This window comes from Cygnus olor, chromosome 7 (assembly GCF_009769625.2).
Source record: "Cygnus olor isolate bCygOlo1 chromosome 7, bCygOlo1.pri.v2, whole genome shotgun sequence".
Classification (NCBI taxonomy): Eukaryota; Metazoa; Chordata; class Aves; order Anseriformes; family Anatidae; genus Cygnus; species Cygnus olor.
In genome coordinates this window covers 27,204,085-27,220,249 of record NC_049175.1, presented here as the reverse complement: position 1 = coordinate 27,220,249, position 16,165 = coordinate 27,204,085, and the positions used below count along the sequence as shown (strand labels likewise).

At 40.3% G+C, this 16,165-nt stretch overlaps 1 protein-coding gene across 10 annotated transcripts in view; it reads right to left on the bottom strand.

Annotated features, from left to right (window-relative positions):
• Positions 1–16,165, bottom strand: part of ADD3 (adducin 3) — a 99,481-nt gene that overhangs the window by 43,814 nt on the left and 39,502 nt on the right. Inside the window, exon 3 of one of the 10 annotated variants that reach the window (XM_040563275.1) lies at positions 1,406–1,504. The exons of 8 other annotated variants lie outside the window; for them this stretch is intronic. The gene's annotated coding sequence lies outside the window, so the exon portion shown is untranslated. Of the gene's footprint in view, positions 1–610; positions 646–1,405; positions 1,505–16,165 lie in introns of those variants that run through there. One more of the 10 variants, XM_040563279.1, reaches the window with a different exon arrangement.

The following is a 16,165-nucleotide window of genomic DNA, read 5'->3' as shown; positions in this document are numbered from 1 at the left end:
TCACAAAATCATAGTGACAGATCAAATTTTTTCATAACTTTCCCATGAATTTTTTCATCTCTTGTTGCAGTTCAGAGCTTTTCACTTCAGGATGGAGAAAGTGTTCAGAACTTTTCTTTTGACAAAATTATGGAAAAGCAAATCAGATAGTGGAATGCTTACCTCATTTTTAGGCTGAAAAATACAACTTCAAACACGCACTTTTTGTTTATTTTCATCTTAATGCATTGTCCCTGTATACTATTTTTGACTATACAGTACGTAAATCCTTACTCCCACAACAATGTAAATTTGTTGACAGGATGATAGGTTAAAGTTTATCTTTCAGGCCGCTTCCCCTGCACAAGTCAGAGAAATCTAGTTATGTCAATTTATGTCCCTCGCAGTGCTCAGCGAGGCGAGGAAACGGAGTGGAGTGCCAGAATGTGGAAACAATGCAAAAAAAAAAAAACAACTAGTGCCAGAGCTGAGCATCCGATGCTTCAGCTAAGCTCTACACGTCCATAGAAAACTCTGAGATTAGTACTGCGCATCTCAAAGCTGCATTAAAAAGACTTAATTCCAGATTTTGAAAACATATTTAAGCATCTAACAGAAGTTTTTTCTTAGTTTTTTCTCCACAGCTCACGTTTATGAATTTCAAAATGCTTGAGGGCTTTTCTTCCCTCCCCCCTCCCAAAAATCCAATTTGATAGGCAAAATGAACATATTTCATGATGTGCTTATCATAAGAAATCTACTTGACATAATCTAAGACATTCAATGCTATTATAGTATACATTAATGAATGCTGTTTCACACATTCTCCTATAGCTTTCCAAGAGAATAGACTCTATCTCTTACTGCAACGGCTGATACAGAAGAATATCTTGTTTGCTACTACTTATACACATGATAAAAGCCCATTAGCACATATACTCACGGAAGCTGAACTGCTTTGATATAATAAACCGAGATATGGACATAGAGTGCAACAGTTGCTGTAGCTCCATGACCAGTACTGTGCTGTATTTTAGAGCCATATATTAAAACGCATCTTGCGAATTAAATCAAAATTACTTATTTGTGCTCAGCCATACAGAAATATTTGTTTTATTCTATAGAATTAAAACTGAAATCTGTAAGGCCAGTACAGCAAACTATGATATTGTGCCACAGCAAGATCAGTCCTGTGCTTGACACGGTCACAGCATACACTTGAAATCCAGCGGCCAGTCCTCTCAAAGCTGGCACTCTGTTCCACTTAAACAGAAGCAAAACTAAATCCCATGTTCATCAAAGACCAACTAACCAAAACAAACAAATGTAGAACAACTGAGGCAAGCAGGGAACAGCTGACTTAAGGACTACACAGATACCAATTGCACTGGAAAACCACACTCAAAACACAAAAATTGTAACTCACCAGCCATGACGCTACTCTGAAGACAAAAATCACAGAAGTTTGAAATAGAAGATAATCAAAATACATGACAATTTTCTTCAGCATCCATCCCCGACTGTTCTGTCAAATACACAACAGCAATAGCACAAAGCATCTTTATGACAGGAATAAAAGGCTCTTTAAATGCTCCTTTTATTTTTTATTGAATGAACCCACTCTTACACAAAGTTCACGCAACGATGTCTCGAGCTCCAGCACTACTAAGTCATGTATTTGATTGGTCAACCATGGTGTGCAAGTTGCATGCAGAACAATCCAAAACATTTATTAATTGCACATAACTTCATGTGGCAAGTCAGGTGGTTGGTTAAGACAATGAACTTGCAAACACTTTGAGATATGGAGTTGCTGGTAAGATGAAAATCTTTTCAGGGAGTATTTCACAGTGACTGACCAAACACTTCTCACCTCACAGTCACTGGCTGGCAAAAAAATAAAAGCAAAACAAACAAATACAGGTGTTGAGAACCAAACCCACAGGCTCCTCCTGACAACAGTGTTAGATTTGGTGTGGTTTGCTCTTGTCACAGCACCGTGACTCCTCGCTGATGCTGCTTCTCACTGCACGGAGGCACGCTGCACTACTCCTCCCCATCACCGCAGAAATGCCAACAGACAGTGACCACCGTTTGAAAAGATAACATCAGATGTGGCAACTCCAGAGAAACCTTCCCCTAAGGAGTGTTCAAGTTTATTCATGAGAAAGGGGTGGAGAAAAACCGCAGCTGCAGGATTCACAAACACGAACTCACTCGCAGGTTTGCAAAGTCCATCACGCCACTGACCTGTCACGTAACCCACAGGCAAATGCAGCCGCAGACTCCCTGAATCGAGATGTTCCCAACAGGATAATATTACACTGCCCACCTACTCTCTCTGTTCTTAAAACTGCTTTTTGCCACTTTTAATCTCAGTTAGACAGGGACGAGATTAAAGTACATTAGGAAAGACAGGGCATGAAGCCAGAGCAGAAACCAACCTGCTCCTAAGCCTTGTTTTAACAGCCCCTTGCACTGGGGGGGAAGCTAAGAGCGCTGTTTTCATACATTGCTCAGTGCCTTGAAGTAGATACAGACACAGTACTGGCCATAAAAACAACTGCAGCTCTATGATTTCTTAAATATTTATCATTCAGACACACCACAGTACAAAACCCAGAGCTGTGTTCCTGATACTCAAGCCTTTCTGTCAAAACACAAACTGAGAGAAGACCTCCTGGTAAAAACAGTTCAGAACGCTTTCACGCTTTTGTTTTGAAGTACAGATCTGTCTTTTTTCCCCCCACCCCAACACCACCCACTCTTCCAAACAAGTAAGCAATCCAATGTTGCAGAGGAATTTTAATTGTTTCCATAACTTCTGTTACCTGCCAAAAAAGTGCTTAGTATGACAGAGAGAGCACAGGGTGCCTATGCTGTGTGTATATTTAAAATAAAATATGAGCATACGAATATATACATATATAGGCATAATATATGACTTTCACAGCAGTTAACTTGTGTAGCTATACAGACCAGAAGACTTTGTAAGACCCACCCTTTACTCTTTGAAGTAGCAACCATGGCTTGAGCATGCTTGACTCTTGGGCTCAGACTTACAATCGAGTTACTACAGCCCAACTCCTGCCTGTCATGTGAGCCAGGCTGGGTTTGTCGTCTCCATGCACAGTGCTCGGCATGATAGATGTTAGTTAGCAGTAGCAATCTCTTGCATGAGAGGCTAAAGTAAGGCGCGCACCTCTGTATTTGTTACAAGTGTAGTCCCCCAGGTCTCCCCAAAGCCTCTGCAAATTTGGCAGATGTGGGTACTGTGACTGGAAGCCTGCCTCCTCACGAGAGTTGTGTAACTTTTTATTTATTTTATTTTTAAGATCTTGGTCTGTCATCCCTTCCTCACCCTGCGCAGTATTTCTTACCACAAATAAGGTTCAGGACCTTTTAAATACTCGTCTTGTAGTAGAAGTAATTGCACAACACAAGCTTGTGAGGACATTTTCAGTGTATTTGTACAACTTCATTTATTTAGTTATTGCGACCAGGTCTAAAAAACAAAAACAAACAAAACCACTTTCTCTAGCATTTGTTTAAATAAATAATTCATTCTATACATCTCACACTCTATAAATTTACAATATGTGATTCTATGTATCAGCAAAATCCCTAGGAAGGTTGTAGTTTAGGCAAAAGTGGTTTTGTTACTACAGCTTAGAGATGTTCTCTTGGGTAAACTGCATGCCAGCATAAGCTTGCTAATAGGGGAGGCCTAACAATTTCCATAAAACAAATGCATTTAGAACAGTTTAATAAACAAGAGGAAAAATATCTGTGGGATTTGCAGGGTGGAAGCTAGCAAAATATTATCTTCAAATGGTAGATATTACACATTTTTCCACTGATTTTAAAACTAAAACCAGCAAGCGGCAGCTCCTGACATCTCTCATGTTCAGAACCTACTTTTGACAGCATTTTGTGATTTGTGATGGGTGGTTTGTTTTTGAATTTTTATGGTCTGGGGGAAGCCTCGAGGCAGACGTGCAGCACTGTTGATAACACACATATTTTCCAACACCATGATAAATTTCCCATAACTGCTGGCCCACAACATGACTTTTAGCAGTTTGAATGTTTCACATTTGGATACAGCAGTGTCAGTCCATTTGGTGTGATAGCCTTGGAGCTATTACACCAAAGACATGTCTTCCAAAGATGGAAGACAAACATTTTCAGAACTGATTACTTTCAGCGCTCAAGTGAAGACTCCTCGAAGCAACTTAATTTCTGAAAATATTGCATGTTGCATTCAGAAGCCCAAATCTCCCTTGAGGAACTTCTCAAACTGGAAATCCTAAGTCAGAGATGACTTTTGGAAGGTATAGTCAGAATCTGGATACTGACGTTAGCAGCATTTGCTGCTAGTGCTTAGGAGATGCTTTATTTCACATGCAAACCCAAATAAGCACATGTATTTCAGCACCTCTGCATCACTACCGCTGAGAAGGTCTATGCTGTTTTCAAAACCTGAAAACCTGCCCTGTCACAGCTGCAAAGGAAGCGACAAGAGAAGAAAAACATGGGCAGCGTACATCAGCAATTAATTCCAGCCACCGCTGCCCAGCTGCTTGCGCAGGGAGGAATTGGCCCATTTCCTCTCCCTGCCCCACTGCAGAGAGGGCCCTGCAGGGCTGGAGGGGAGGTGAAATCCAGGCGAAATCCAGGGCAGCGTGCAGGACAAGAAGCAGGGCACAGGGAACAGGACGGCCACGGCCACCGCTTGCTGGCGAGAATGAGGTGGGACATACCTTTAGTCTTTCCTCTGAATATAAATCTCCTCACCTCCCAGGGATTTCAGGAAAGGCACAGAGTACGAGAGAAGAGGATGGTACCAGTAACATCCACAGACCCCGCTCCACCAAGCGCCAGGAAATTTCATCCCACTCTGGAATAAATTCACAAGGCTACAGGCAGTTTTATCTGCTTCCTCTAACACATTTAAACAAACAAGCAAACAAAACAATCCAAACAAAAGAATAAAACAATACATTTTTTGCTCCCTTAATTGAAGTCAACCCCCATTCAGAAGCTCCAAATCATTCCTCTGGATTCCTTATCACTGGGTAAAGCCACACACAGCAGACTCTTAATATACATTACTGGCTTTTTCTTCAGCTCCAACACCACCTACTCAACAGCTCTTTGCTTGTTAGTAACAGCAGGTCACTGTTTGGCTTGCTGGATCTATCAGGCAGGGACAACTTCTCAAACTGCACAGCAGCTCAGAAGAACGCTAGTAAGAAAACACCAAACCTTTGACAATTTTCAGAACCAGTGTTTAAGTAAGAAGTAACTACTGGAGGGCTATCCCTCTGCAAAAAGGCACCAGGAAGAGCTATCTTGCCCATCTCACTGAATAAATTTGGTTTGCTAAAAGTACAGGCTTGGGTACCAGCGTGTGGGAAGAAAAACAATACTGGAGAAGCAGGACTGGGACCCAATGTCCATACAGAATTACAGAATCACAGAATTATTAAGGTTGGAAAAGCCCTCCAAGATCATCTGGTCCAACCATCCCCCTACCAGCAATGTCACCCACTAAACCACGTCCCTAAGCACTACATCCAACCTTTCCTTGAACACCCCCATGGACGGTGACACCACCACCTCCCTGGTCAACTCGCTCCAACTGCTCTTTCTGAGAAGAAAAACAAGCATGAGAAACAAGCATGAGAACAATATTCTTTTAGCAAGTAACAATGATGAAATATTTCAACACTGCCTCTTTAAATACAAATCTGTGAAGTTCAGATGTATGCTTCAGGAAGATTGTATAATCTCTGCAACACCTACACAAGCATTCAGCGTTATCAGTGGGAAACTACAAAAACAGAGGATTGCAGCAATTTAGAGTTTTCCAAGGAAAGCAAATCCAAATTCTGTGGTTGACTGGCGAGCAGTATTGCATGCATTGTTCAAAATACCTTCTCTTTTTACTTCCTTGGAACAAATGGCTTACTGATGGGTACACAGAAGCAGCAAACTATTTTTAAACAGAAGTACAGCACACTTTACATTGCCGGTAATCTCACTATACTTTTGCAGTAGTTACACTGCTTACTGAAAGCACGATCAGCTCTCATAAATCGTCCTGTAATTTCAATTCTAGCTGCTCAACACTGGGCAAATCCATTGAGGGATGGTTTCCTATGTTGTTCTCTGTCTGCCACAGCAAAATCTGAGTTTCTCACGTAGGAGAAACACACGCAAAAAGCTTCTTTATACTTTCAATCCAGTTTTACAGCAGGAAGGAAGGCATGGGGGGAAGGAGGGGGATGCAGCAGCACTCACACCGCGCAGTCCCAGGAACTCCAGGGTATAATGCCAGCTCTGTAAGTTAGCTCCTTTCATAGCTGCTGCAATACAAATGATAAATAATAATTTATCATAATTATTTTATATTAAGTACTGGGCAATACAAGGCAAAATTCAAAACAGCAAAACAGACAGTGAAGTTGTTAAAAATCTCACAGGGAGTAAAGGCTTTATTAGACCTACCTCAAGCTCCAAGGTACTTCAGTAAACTAGGGGGTGGTGACAGTGACAGCTGCCTCTTAGAAAATCACACAGCCCAGAAGCGATGCCCACCTCACCCATGCTTACTAGAGTGTTTATTAAATCAATACTCATCAATTTCAGGACTGTTTCTCAAGCTCAGTTTTACAGTGATATTTTGACAGAAGGCTACAAAAATATTGACATGTCAAGAAGGACAAGAGTAAACGTCACTGCATCAATGAAGGTCAGCTGAGTACTACGGATAAAAATAGCCCAAATGAACCCTGCAGGTGTACACGTGCCAACAGGTTAACCCAACACGACCACTCACAGACTACTCTTCTTTTTCTTATATAGAGCATAATTCTTCCCTATGCAGCACACCTGCCCAGGACCTAGGCATTGCTTGAAATCACGTAAGATGCCTCTCAAATTAATGCCATAATTCTTCAGTTCTTCTTCAGTTCTGTGGGATTTAGCATTTAAACTGAGGTGTGACGCTTCAGGCTGTGGTGACTAGGGCTGAATGCAGATGCAGAGCAGGCTCCAAGCCTGCACACCACTCACATCCCAAAACAGCCACAGGTGACTGCAGCAGCAGGGTTTGAAGAGGTGTGCAGCTCTCAGATGCGCTACACACCGAGCATTTAACAGGGAAGGGTTGTGAAAGGTGTTTAGAGAACCCACAGCTTCCACAGACAGCCACGGCATGAGGAAGCTAGTATTACTACTCATGCTGAGAAGGCGCCCACACAACCGGACAGACAATGTGTGCAACATGCATTACTGAAATAGGAAAGTGCTCAGTGGCACCCAGAAACACTTACATTACCCAGCGGCTGAGGATAAGGAGCACCCACCTGAACCTGCCAGAGGAGTCCAGGTGAGTTACCCCACTACACACTTGATGGGTAAATAGCCCGTGAGTCACTTGGGACGAGTCAAGGTTTTCTCTCTCTTGAATTTAAACCAGAAACAAAGATGCCCACAGACTTTAAGTTCCCAGTCTGAAAGGAAAATTCCTCGCTCCTAAAGTAACAGAGTTCTCATTCCTTATTCACATGATGCATGAGCTACAGAAAAATAACATTTCCATGTTCAACTTGTGTCCACAAATCCATTAGGTCCCAGAGGGGGGTTCTTTTGCTTAAGCTCAGATGTTTACAAACATTTGAATTCATTGTCTGAAGTCTCCCTCTAGGCTGAAGTGAATAATTTGCTAGACTTTGCTGCCTGTACTGACTAGACATCCATCATAACAGAAGCACATAATTCACAAGTAGACATCCATATTGCAGACATCTTCAGTTATGCAAGACAAACACTGCTCTGCCACACTAGCAGGGTACGTGCAAGACTGAGGAAATACACACCAAGAAGAGATTGCTTCGTTATTTTAAATAACGAGGGAGAAAAATGACAAATGGTGGATTTTAAAACAAGAACCTACTCAGTAAACTATTGCAATTCACACAGCAGCGCAGGCAGCACACTTCGGCATGTGTTTTTCCAGGCTTCTCGCTAACTTCAGAGGTATCGATCCCCTCCAGAAGCTGTATTACATACTGATTTTCTGCACTGCGACACAGCAGTATGAAACGAGCGCAGAGCAGCTACCAAGCAAACAGCAAGATCTGGCAACAGTGGTGCGAATGTGGACGTACAGCTAAAATATGCTGCGAGAAGATGTCACCAGCACAAACAAGCTTGCAGAATATCAAGTGCAGGAGCTGCTAACATAAGCGCTAAGTGAAAATACATCTGATTCCCTGAAATATATAAATCACCAAAGATGTCAACATGCAGGGAAGAGAGCAGAAGGAATGGCGACAGGAGGAGGAATGGGAAAGATAATAATTTACATTTTATTGTATTTTGTGATCAAAATACAGGTTTACTTGATTAGGAAAATGTATTTCCATGAAGACTACTGTATAGCAAATAACCTTAAGAGGAAATGGTGCTTAACAAGCTCCATAAAAGATTTTTAAAGCAACTATAACACTTTCCCCCTTGCTCCCCATAAATGCTTGAAGCTAATGTACATCTTGAAGACCAAAATTTCCGTATTTTGTTATTGCTGTCATGAGAGGATAAATGAGCCAAAGAGTTAGCAAATGCATTAAGCAGCTCACACTTCTGGACCTCAACAAGGTATTAAATTCTTTATATTACACTGTTAGTATGACATGTAAATAAGCAAAGTGATGCTTTCTATCAGAAATCCTTTAGAAGTCCATGGTGAAAGCTGAGTTAAAGCAAAAACAAAACCCACACATCCATCAGCCCATTACAAACATCCTGTTACACTGTTTGGTAAAGGCTAATTTAAACCCAGCCCCCTTATACCACAGCTAGATATTTTGGGGTTGAATTGGTATGATTAATGGCAAGCATGGAACATTATAAATGATGGTGAAGATGAACGGGTTTCTGAATACTTTTCTGAAGCATGCAGGTTTAGCAGCACCCACCTACAAGCATATGTTTTCTTCCATATGACAACGCGTGCAAGAAAACAACAGCGCAAACTTGATGTTTTAGGTTTTAAAAAGACTAGAATAAATGTATCTGCACATGCATCTCCCCATGGCCTACAGAAAACAGATTTTGTCAAAGAAAATGTTTCAGTGGAAGGAACCTGACCTCTTTTGTGACTTTTCCCCATTTTATGATTCCTTGGTACAAAACTGGTACATAGCTGAGAGATGCAGGAGAAGGCCTTTTTTCTGGTCTAGTAAACCTGTTTTACTTCAAAACTATTTCACCATTGTTATAGTATTAACATTTTACAAAGATCAACGTTCAAGGCTTTTTTTCAGTCACTTATCTTTTCAAATACCCACAGATCATCAGCAACTTTATATACAGTCGAAATGCAAATCCTTCCTGCTCAGGGTGGTAAGCAGCTCAGAAAAAAATCCTCACAACAGACAGCCTTATTGCTTTGTGCAACTGTTTACTTTTTCAAGGGAGATGTCATCAAAACAAGTCTATCAAGCATATCTTCCTTTTCATCAGGTATTTTTCTCTTTTGCAGAAAATGTAAAGTTCATTAAATGTCTACTTTCTCTTTCAGATCATGAATTCATATACATACAACAAACTAGCAGGAAAAAAAATGATGTTTAAATTATTACAAATTTTTTAACATAAAAAAATGCTTTCACTCTACACACAAAGTTAAATGTCTCAAAGAGACTGCACCCATAGAAGAGCTAGCAGAAAGCCAGAATTAGTCCCAAGAAATTTTTTTCTCTAACTCTTGTACCAGATACAAGGAAGACACTATACCTTATTCATTACGTATCCTCTTACCAAGAAACAAGATCGGCAGTAACATTTAAAAAAAGCCACAGGCATCCAGCCTGACTCATGCCAATCACATATGAAGACAGCAGAAATTTCAGACTTGGCAGATTTCGTAGGACTCTGCTGACCATGCCGCATCCACCACTCACCACAAAGCAAGTTTTACCTACATCTTGCGGTCAGGACTTGACCAAAACTGAGCAAACATTCACATCTAAATATAGGTTTGCAGTCACAGATTTTGACCACATATAGGATATTTAATGTACTCAGTACAATACAGTTGATTTCAGTCCACTACTTCTTATGATCTAATTATTCATTAACATCCACGGGTTTTACACAAAGTTACACTGTGGTATGGCATTAAACTTCTGGTTATTAAGTACGTACATTCCTCACAAAGACACATGATTGTAGAATAAATAATTGCTTTTTTGGATTTTATGATACTGGCAGTTTCAATTCTACAAGCTGAAGGGGCAGACGAGAACCAGCAAATTGCACGTCCGCCATAAGACTGAAGAGCATCAACCTATTTGAAGTGTACACGTTCACTTTTCCCAAACCACACGATAAATGATATATGCCCACATATTTACCAATTCTGTGGGGTTTATTTGTAATGATACATACCAACTCACCTGTATAGACTCGCTGGTCTGTGGTACCCCAACTATTTCTGGAATGCTTTTAAGATACTGAAATTGTTTGCCTATTTTCATACCTCTGATCCTGAGGTAGCTTTAAGCAATGGATCACAGTTGCTAGATCAGCATTTTCACTTGCAGTTACCTTACAATCTCTTGGGCAAATATCTGCTACTGGGCAGTTAGCTATTTTTTTTTTTTTTTTTTTTTTTTTTTTTTAAGATTCTAAAAGTCTCTTCTATCAACTTTTCGGTATGAAACCGATTCTCAAGATTCAACTGTAAAGTTCCTGCACGAAGACTTCTCAGGGAAGTCAACTTGCATACAAATCACCTAGCTTTCATTCTGCACCTTATCTTCTCTGGGCGCTCCTTTCACACTTGGGCCATCCATCAGCTCTCCAGTCTGTCTGGCAGGACTTCCATTTCCTGCAAGTATCTGAAATGATTCAATATAAATGATTTATCATAGGCTCTCGTGTCTTTAGTGAATTGTTTCTCAGAATACCTTTTGGCCAGCCTCATTATACTTTAAAATTTAATTTGAGAGAGGGTATTTTTTTTTTCCTTTTTATTTTCTTTGTTTGAACACAGCTTCAGCTTTTGAAAGATGTCTCCTTGTTTCTAATAGATTCCTTAACTCTGCTATAAAACCATCCTTGTCTCTTACAAATAAAAAGTGGCAAGAGCAGAAAAAATTGGAATACAGCATATTTGATATATGGCATGTATTTTATCCAACCTCTAATACGCAGTCTTTCAAGAGCTGCTTTACTACCTGCGAGCTACGATTTCCTAAAAAAAAAAAGCTCTCATTTTTATCTAGCACTTTTTTTTTTTTTCCTAAATTAAGAACTCTACCATAATGAACTTTCTGGCTATTTCTGAAAAGATCCTGAATTACAGTATATTACAGCCATGGATACGTGATACCAAGCACTTGAAATCACAGCCCATGCACACAGAATCAGATCAAACTGCTCCCCGTCCTGCAGGTTCTTTGACCAGCTGCACCCCAAAGCACCCTTTTGGCCCAAGATGTCACTCTTTGTTCTGAGTGAGCGATAGGTACTGCAATACTAGTATTTTTCATTGTACAGAATTAGAAGTGTAAGTCTGTTTCACCTTGAAGCTTTCTTCAACATCCAGAAGCTGTCTATCAACAGTCACCTCTGCCTTGCAATTATGGGATTTCTTCCGACCATCAAGTTCTGACACATCTATGGCCTCACTAAAAGACACACATCACCATTTTTAATTATTTCTTCCCGCTGGCATTTTGTAAAACCTTCAGGTGGGAGCAGGCATATATTTGGTCTGTCTGCAGACTCTTCTATTCCCTTCATCTCGCTTACTCTTTATCCCATCTGAGCTGATTTTTGCTAATCTGTACCTTTATTGTTGGAGGATTATTCCCAATTTTACTCCTAGAAGGCAGGACATGCCAAGCTGTCTTTACCAACAGCTGACTTCCTCTCCCCCTTAAGTTTGAAAACTTGTCCATGAGCTTCTAAAACGTCAAGTACTTTTTGTTGGTTCCCTGTTGGTTTTGCATGAAGTCGTCCTTCCTTTTCAGATCTTTCGATTGAAAACGTTTTTCCTCCTATTCATAATTGAACAAAAGCCTCTTTTCTCCATGCTTTTTCACAACCACACACCAAAGTTGTCTCTGCCTCAGCAATAGTTCATACACGATCCTGGGAACACCTCAGACCACTTCCCCAAGGGCTCCTGCCTCCTGTCAGTATACATTTGGCTTTTGAAACTCTGTCCTACCCGTACTGCTCGTCCCTGGCTCCTTCCCAGACCTTCAAAAAGATCTGAAGAGTTGCCTCCTGAGGTCTAGGATCATAGCAGCCACACGTCTTCCTTCTCCCAAGTACACCTGATAACCAACTCACCCTCTGCAGCCTGACTTGTCTTTAATTTGGCTGTGACTTGCCAGTTACCCTGCTTCTAATTTAATTATTTGTCCCGATTACGTATCTTAATTGCAACTGCTTACATGGAAAGCAGAAGCACTGGCATGTACATGGTAAGGAACACAAGTGTACAGGGAGCCACTTCAGCCACTGTTTGAGTGTCTTTGCAAGAAATAACTAAACCTGTCTACTACTGGAGCTATCCAATTTTCAAAGCTCCACTTCAGTTCAGCACCTCTTTACCCTTGCCATACTGATTGCAAGTATTAATTTAAAGTGATCATCATTGCACAATTCCAGCTGTGCTTCTGTAAATTATGAGCTCAACCCCAATGGCCAGGGACTAAGCAAGATACCCTGATGAAGGTGTTTTTGCAGTAATCCAATTGTTTAGGGATAAGTAAACTAATTATCAGATGTGGAATTTAAATGTGATCACTGAAGGATGAAACTACCACCGACAAAAAGGACATATTAAATGTTTTTCTCTGCCTTGCTGTACTGGATGAACAATTGCTGTTGTACTCACTTCAAAGACGAGAAGGTCATTTTTACAAGAACTACCAAGATCATGATCAAATAAATTCATGAAGATACCTCAATGTACAGTTTATAGTCCTAAAAAAGCCACAGGAAGTAAGTATTGACTTTAAAAGCTTACTGGAAATGGCATGTTAAAGAAATAAAATTAAAAACAACACTGATAAGCTGAAAGTATAGAATTTCCGGCCTTATTTCTCCCACAGATTACTTCTGTCTACTTAAAATATTAGCATTGCATTCACCTGTTCATATTGATAGGTCTATCCACAAAGTGCTTGCAATGTTCTAATTAACTACAGGGCCCTATCGTACTCATGCAGTGAAAGTCTCAAAGCTATGCACAATTAGAAAAAAATCTTCACCTCACATCTTACCAACTCTTGATCTTGGGTTTTACCCTGGAAAGCCTGTAATGGGCACACCAGTGTTTGCGTCAGGCATGGAAATGTCTTGAAAAGGCTTCAACTAGCAGAGGCGGGAGGCTGACATGGGAACTGCCGATGGAATTTGCTATACTAGAGTCCAGTTACCAACGTACTGAAAGCAACACTGATATTTTCTGAAGCTACTTCCTCCTGCAAGCTTGAGACTGGTATCAACAGGCTTCTTCCTTTGAGAGCATTCATAAACTTACTTCCTTCTGCCCCTTCACAGAAGCATGCTCGTGCTCCTAATATCAAGGTAATTTATTCACTATGTTATTACCAGGCTTGTAACTCTTGTGATTTTTACTATTTTTTATACTTTTTTTTTTTTTTTTTTAAATTTTAAGGATCACATTCAAAGAATGCAAGCAATGTAAACAAAGGGGTTTGTTTTGCTGCTCAGTAATTACATTTGGGGTCTTGGACTGCTTTAGCTTAGAAGAACTAACTCAATTGTAATTTACAGTCTACATCAAGTATAATGACATCCTTACAGTTAAAGACAGACATAAGTTCAGAATAAACAGATTTGATACAGCAATCACAATTCATCAATTTTATGCTAACATTAATTCAGAAGCATGGATAAGTTTTACTTAAAATCAAAAGTTCTAATTACAGTTAATTCCAAACAGCCATATAGATAAACCTCAATCTGAATGGGTTGATGTGTAACCCTGTGCTTACTTCTCCATACGGAGGTTTGACACCAGGCAATAGCAGCAACTGTTGACCACTGAAAATGATTCCCAAACACAGACTGAGCACAAAATAAACGCACTTGCACTCACCCTACATCAGAGATATTTTTCCCCCCATCCCCTCTTCACCAAGACTCTCATCAGCTTAAAGATAATACAAGACAAATCACATTTCCTAGCACCCTGTGCAGATAACAAGCAGAGGCTACAGCTTTGGAAAAAAACTCAGCTACCAGCACAGGCCCTTTAGGAGCAGAATTAAGAGAGCCTCAGCTGCAAACCACTTGACTGGCACTGTTCTACCCTGATACGCCAGGGTATACGCTAAACCAAGTCTTAAAACTCGGTCCACATTTAACAAAGTTAAATGCAAGATGTTCTCTGTGAAGAGTGACTGCTCGTTAGCAGAATGACAGAGCCCTCCTGTTGTTACAACTGAACTGTTAGGAAGTAAATCCAGCTTCAGCTGAGGCGCAACAAAAAGCAGAGTGTTTATTAAACTGACTTTCTAAATATCAACATTTGCTAAGAAGGTCAGCATTACTATATACAGTCCAATGCACAACGGGAAAAGAATAATCCTAAAAAGACAGGCTGTTGTTGAAATTATTAAAGCAGTATCGAGTGGATGGAAGTTTTAAGGCTTATAATTATTTTGGAAAAAGTTCAACTTTTAAACACTCATTCTTCATTCATTCCACTCAGCTTATGAATAAAGCCAAACCAGACTGGGTTGCTGAAAAACAACCCCATTGTAAGTCACAGTGATGAGCCGATACATATCTAGGAACATTTTTTTATGCTCATAAAGATATGGTATTTTTAAGTCATCAAGTACAGGCTTGCTCCTGAACTAAGGAGCATTTTAAAAAGTAAGTATGGTGCAGCTGAGATAGGGTGACACATTTAAATTTCATTAATAGTTTTAATGCTAGCAAAATGGAATGATTTTGCCTATTGGAAACAGTATTTAATTTTAAACTAGATCTGTCCTTTAGTAGTTATAAGCCTATTGATTTAATGTATGCCAGTCTGCAATGCTGAATGAAAATTTTCAGCTTTAATTCCAGCATCACATAGAAATAGCTGAAAATCTGATCAGCATGTCACAAGCTAGTAATTATATCAACTTAATTTTCCAGAGCTGGTCTTCATTAATTCATCATTAACAGGATAAGATAACAGTCTGTACTACTAGCTTTCAACAGCCTGCTCTTGTCAACTGAAAAAGCTGAAAACGAACAAGTTTGTTCAAGATTGTTTTTTTTGTTGTCGTCTGGTGTAATCCAGAGCTCCACTGCTTCCCTCCCACTGCTCGGCTGCATTCCCTCCCTGCAATTCCCTCTGGAAATGACAGCCAAGCTTCCCCGATCCCAGTGCAATCGGAGACTTTCCATTCATGCTGTCCTCTTCCTCTTCCCACCTAGCATGAAACTGCTTTATCGCACGGCCCAAGGAATTTGACAGGGAATGAGATATAGAAACTTATCAGCTGCCAGAAAACTGTTTCCAAGATAGGGGCAGAGGAAAGGGAAGGGGAAAAGAGCGGTGAGCCATCCAGCGCTCTTCAACACCTTCCAGGTACTCGTGGAAAAAAAAGGGCAGTGCCCATGGTTCAGGATTTTAACTTATTGAAAATAATGCCTTTGAAAGATACAGTGTCCTTTTTCCTAATTCCACAACAGGAACACTATCTACAGAATTCCTGCACAAACCCTAGATCAGCTAAGACTTTAGAAAGCTGAATGAATTTGGTTGTCTTCCTCACAACCATGGATCACAGACACAGCAGCAATCAATCCTGCAAGTACCCTGGGATGATGCTTTCTCCTCTTGTACTTTAAAAGCTTCCTCAGCCTCCACTGTTAAAGCTCTTCTCTTACAGTTTTCCATCGCGGTGAGAGGGGGTTAAGTTTAGCCAAGTCTTGCCAACTTCGACATTGGATCTCTTAAGACAGAAAATCTTCAGCTTTGTGCTGAAGAAAGAACCAGGTCCTATTTTTTAAATGGCAATCCCTGTTGAAATTGATGTTTCTCAAAAACCTAAACCACACAACCCTTTCATAAGTGTAATAAAGCAACAGGAACTACATACAAAAGAAGTGCTTTTTCATGAGAAAG